Here is a 6,000-nt window from a genome sequence, read left to right on the forward strand (position 1 = left end):
TTAGCAATTGTTTTCTCTCAACACTGTAAGTATTTCAACACAATTACAGGAGAAAGCCTTCTTGCCTCCATGGTTTCTAATGAAAAATTGGTACTTAATCTAATTGGGACTCCATAGTATATAATATGCTGCTTTTCTCTTGCAGCTTTCAGAACCCTCTCCTTGTCCTTTGCATTTAATACTTTGACCACCATATGTCTGGACATAATTCCCTTCAAGTTTATCCTGTTTGGTCTTCATTCGGCTTCTTGTATGTGTATTACTCACATCTTCTGCAAAGTTTGGGAAGTTTTTTTGCCATTGTATCTTAGAATATTCTTTCACTCCTTTCTCTCCTTCTTCTCCCTCTAGATGTCCCATGCTGTGTATATATTGGTTCACTTGATGGTATCTCACAGGTCTCTTAGGCTAATTCTAAGAGAATTACTTTTCTCTAATTCTTCTTTTCTTTCTGCTCCTTAGCCAGACTCATTTGAATTGTTTTGTCCTGGAGTTTACTGATTATTTCTTCTGCCATCTCCAATCTGCTCTTAAAGTCCTTCTGGAAATTTTTAATTTCAGTTATTGTGGTTTTCAGCTACAGTCATTTTCTGGTTGTTTTAAAAAAATTTTACATTTCTTTGTTGTGCTTCTCATATTGTTCCTTCATTGCTTTCCTAATATCTTGTAGTTTTATTTCCTCTGTATTTTCCTTCCTCTCTGTGGGCATATCAAAGATCGGTTTTTAAATGTCTTTGTCCTATATTTCCATAGTCTGGTCTTCTTTTTTGATGCTTTCTGGATTTTCATTCTTTTCCTTTGGATGAGCCATTGTTTCTTTCTTTCCTTTTTTTAACATCTTTTTATTATGAAATATAACATATATACAAAAAAAGCAATAAATTTCAAAGTACATTTTAGCAAGAACTTATAGGGCAAATTTACAAGTATGGTATAGGTCACAGTTCCACAATTTCTGGTATTTCCTTCTAGCTGCTCTAAGTCAGTGGAGACTGAAAATAAATATCAGTGCAATAATTCAGTAGTCACATGCATTTGTCAAGTCCTATCTTCTCTGTTACAACTCCTCCTTCTCCTTTGATTCTTCTCCCAATCTTTAGGCATATTTGGGCAAAGTCCATTCTAACTTCTTCATGTTGAAAGGGGGTGTCAACATTATGGGGTTGGGGGATACAATTGACTGACGTTCTTGGAAAGACTGGCTCCTATTAGTTTCAGCACTTATCTGGCCTAGAAACCATCTGGAGATTTTAGGTTTCTGGTAAACAAACTTAGCATGTGAAACTTTTATAGAGTCTCAGGTAGAGCCATGGGTATTCTTAAGGGTTTTCAGGAATACTGTTGGTTGGGGCTTGGCAAACCATGGCAATTAGTAATGTCTATTTGAAGCTAGCATAAGAGTAACCGCCAGAATCATCTCTCAACTCTATTAGAAACCTCTTAGCCACTGAAACCCTATTTTGTTACATTTCTCTTCCCCTTTTAGTCAGGTAGGCATTGCCAATCCCATAGTGCCAGGGCCAGACTCCTCCCTCGGTGTCATGTTCCACGTTACCAGGGAGACTTATACCCTTGGAAGTTATGTCCATATGAAGGGAGGGTGATGATATTACTTGCAGAATTGGGTTGAGAGAGAGAGAGAGGCCACATCTGAGCAGCAAAAGAGGTTCTCTGGAAGAAACTCTTAGGCATAATTACAGATAGGCTTAGGTTTTCCATTACAGACATAAGTTTCATAAAAGACAACCTCAAGATCGAGGGCTTAACCTATTAACTTGGGAATGCCTAATGTTTGCAACAGTATCAGGGATTTTCCAGGTAGGAAAGTTTAATAGTTCTATATTTTTTCTGCAGTCCCTCAGGAGACTTTGCCAATAGGGTTTAATGATTTCCCAACATACACTGGAATATATCGGACTATACATTTATTGTTATACAGAACTGCAAGACCTCGTTCTCAGTTCTAGCCTCCATGTGCTCAGGTTGTTTAACTGAACTGGCCTGACAGGTTAGGTTAGATAGTTTGCTACAGAATATTTAGGTTTTGGACAAAATAAACTTCTCTTCCTTTGGCCTTATACAGTAGGGGAAGCTCTAAGTTACAGACAATATCATGTCTTACCCTGTGTTCTGTGGTATCTTAGTCCCAATAACATCAGCTTTGTTCTTATCTCTAATTGAAGCCTGATCTTTTTCAGCTTCTTTAACAGTTGCTGTATAGAGCAGTGCTGACTTTCAGAGCTGCAGCACTCCATCTCTGAGACTTAGGTGTTACACAGGTACCCAAATTTCCAGGAAAATACCAGGTTATATACATATAGCACAGCATCCCAGAATTTAGAAACAACATTTAAATCTCAGAAATAAAAGTGACTTGGTAAGAGTTTCCATTCTAGACCCCAATATTCTTATAAGTATTTTCTAGGAGAGACAATACAATATTTACCTTTTTGTTTCTGACTTATTTTGCTCAATGTAATGTCCTGGATGAGCCATTATTTCTTGCATCTTTATTTATCATGTAATCTTTTGTGGCACACCATTTTTTTAAAAACTTTTTTTATTGCATAATATAACATATATACAAAGCAAAGAAAGAAAAAAACAATAGTTTTCAAAGCACTCTTCAACAAGTAGTTACAGTACAGATCATAGAGCTTGTCATGGACCCCATACCATCATCTCAGATTTTTCCTCTTATCTGATTCAGAACATCGAAGGCTAAAATGAATAAATTTGTTTTTATCATCACAATCAACTTTTTTTGCATGTGTGAAAAATAATATATATGCAAAAAATCAATAAATTTCAAAGCATATTGCAACAATTAGTTGTAGAACAGATTTCAGAGTTTGGTGTCAGTTAAATTCCACCATTTTAGGTTTCTTCTTCTAGCTTGCCTACAGTACTGGAAACTAAAAGAAATATCAACTTAATGATTCAGCAACCATATTCATTTGTTAAGTCCTACCTTCTCTGTATAACTCCACCCTCACCTTTGATTTTCTCCAATTCTTTAGGTGTATTTGGACTATGCTCATTCTAACTTTTTCATTTTGAAAGGGGCTGTCATAATATGGGGTAGAAAGGTGGAACCACCTGATGTTCTGGAAAGGGTGGGTCCTCTCAGCTTCAAGACTTATCTGGTCCAGGGACACATATGGATATTGTAGGTTTCTGGAAAGTTACCTTAGTGCATGGAACCTTTGTAAAATCTGATATATTGCCCCAGGCGTTCTTTAGGATTAGCTGCAATGGTTTTGGTTGGGCATAACTGATTTTGAACACAAAAAAAGAGAAACAGACAAAAAGATGAAAAATTTAATTAGATCTCAGGGAAATGATAAACAGAACAAGGTGCAGAAATATAAGAATTACCAATGTTCCAGAAGCAGAAGAGAAGAGTAAGGGATTTGGAAGAGCAGTGGAAGATATAATGGGGGGAAATTTCCCAACCTTTATAAACCACACAAATTTGCAAATCAAAGATGTCCAATGAATTCCAAATAGAATAAATCCAAATAGGCCTACACCAGAATACATACTAATCAATCATCAAATATTGAAGAGAAGCAGAAAATCCTGAAAGTGGCAAGAGAAAAACAATCTACCACATACCAGGGAAACCACATAAGACTGACTTCAGACTACTCAACTGGCACCATGGAGGTGAGAAGGCACTGGTATGATATATTTAAGTTCCTGAAAGAGAAAGACTTCCAACCAAGAATTCTGTACCCTGCCAAATTGTCCTTCAGAACTGAGGGAGAGATTAAAATTTTCACAAACAAAGGCTGAGGCAATATGTCAACATGAGACCAACTCTACAAGAATACTAAGAAGAGTTCTGCTGGCAGAAAAAAAAAAAGACAGAAGAGGGAGGTCTGGAGGAGTGCACAGAATTGAAGAGTACCAGTAAGGGTAACCTAAAGGATAAAAAGAGAAAGAAGGAAAAGACATATAGATCTAACAAACAAAATCCAAAGAATAAGATGGTAGATTCACATAATTACTTTACAGTAATAAGTTTGAATGCTAATGGATTAAACTTACTAATTAAAAATACAGATTGGCAGAATGAATAAGAAATATAATTCAGCTATGTGCTGCTTACAAGAAATTAATCTTAGACACAAAGATATAAATAGATTGAAAGTGAAAGGATGGAAAAAGTTGTTCCATGCAAGTTGTAATCAAAAGAAAGCAGGAGTAGTGTAGTGGTTTGAATCTGTGGGGGGCCCCATAAAAACCATGTCTTTTAATCCTCATCTAATATTGCTGGCTGGGAGATTGTGATTGTTCCCATAGAGATGTGTCCCACCCAATTGTGAGTGGTAACTTTTGATTGGATGGCTTCCATGGAACTGTGTCTTCACCCATTCTAGGTACATCTAGATTAGTAAACTAGAATATTTTAAAATAGGAAGGAGGGAGTCTCTTTTTAGAACCACAAAAATGATGAGATCCAGAGCCCATGCCACCAGAGACCTTTGGAGATGAAGAAGGAATATGTCCCTGAGGTAGGTTCATGAAACAAGAAGTCTGGAGAGAAAGTTAGCAGATGCTGTGTTCACCATGCGCCTTTCCAGTTGAGAAAGAAACCCTAACCATGTTTGCCATGTGCTTTTTCAGTTGAGAATGAAACCCTAAACTTCATCAGCCTTTCTTGAGTGAAGGTAACCTCTTTTTGGTGCCTTAATTTGGACATTTTTATAGATTTGCTTTAATTGGGAGATTCTAATGGCCTTAGAACTATAAACTAGCAACTTATTAAATTCCCCTTTTTAAAAGCCATTCTGCTTCTAGTATATTGCATTCTGGCAGCTAGCAATCTAGGGCAGATTTTGGTACTAGAGAAGTACCAAATCGTTCGGCTGTGGTTTGCAAATACAGCTTTCTAAATCCATAGGAGGAAGAGTTTGGAAGTGTAGTGAGGAGCTTGATAGAGAAGACCTAGAATGCTTTGAAGAGAATGTTGGTAGAAATGTGGACTCTAATGATACTTCTGATGAGGCTCTAGACAGAAATGAGGCATGTGTTATTGCAAACTGGAAGAAAGGTGATCTTTATTTTAAAATGGCAATAATCTGGTAAAACTGACTAGTGGCTTTGGCTGGATGGCAGATTTTAAAAGCCATGAACTTGGATACTTATCAGAAGATATTTCCAAATTACATGTGGAAAATGAAGCCTGGTTTCTCCTTGCAGCTTATATTGAAATGTGACAAGAAAGAGATAAGCTGAGAACTGAACTCTTGGGTGCAAAGAATGAGAAATTGCTGCTCTGGAAAATTCTGGGCTTCCAGGAAGGGAGACCCCATGGAATTGCACCCCACCTGAGGATTTAACCAATTGTGGAAACAGTCAGCCATTTCAGAAAAAGCCAGGATTGGAAATGGAGTTATTCAGGAAGGATTTGTGGAGATACCTGCTATCCGATGGGCATAATCCTTGCTTGCTACACAAAAAGCCAACAAGAGTGCTGTGGGACCTGTACAAAAGGAACCACTCCCAGTTTCAACTGGGGGGCTCAGAAAAGGGAAAATGTGAAGGGAGGCAGAACTATGGAAGGTAAAGTCTAAAGTCAAGGAGCCTCAGGCCAGGAGAGCAGACCCACCCAGGTATTTGGAGAGGGTGAGTTTGCCCTAAAGGTAGAGGCTGAGCCTTCCACCTTGTTGCAGTGGAAGTCATACCACCTCCTCAGGCCTTGGAGAAATTGCAGCACATTCCTTGGGAACTGGGGAGACCCTGGCTACCACTACATGGAGGGGTTGAGCATGTGCCCCAGAGATGGCAGAGACCCCAGGTGTGGTCCTAATGCTTGGAGAGGGTGGAGCCAAGAAAAAAATGGTCTCCTCAGTGCCCCCTAAGGTTGTATTTAGAGATAGGTGGGCCATTGTATAGACCGTTAGAAAGTGTGGTGCTGATGCTTTCTAAGACCCAAAGATAAATGACTCTCAGATTTTGAAATCTAATGGAGCATGCCCTGCAGGTTTTTGA

The sequence above is a fragment of the Tamandua tetradactyla genome, chromosome 11 (assembly GCF_023851605.1).
Source record: "Tamandua tetradactyla isolate mTamTet1 chromosome 11, mTamTet1.pri, whole genome shotgun sequence".
NCBI lineage: Eukaryota > Metazoa > Chordata > Mammalia > Pilosa > Myrmecophagidae > Tamandua > Tamandua tetradactyla.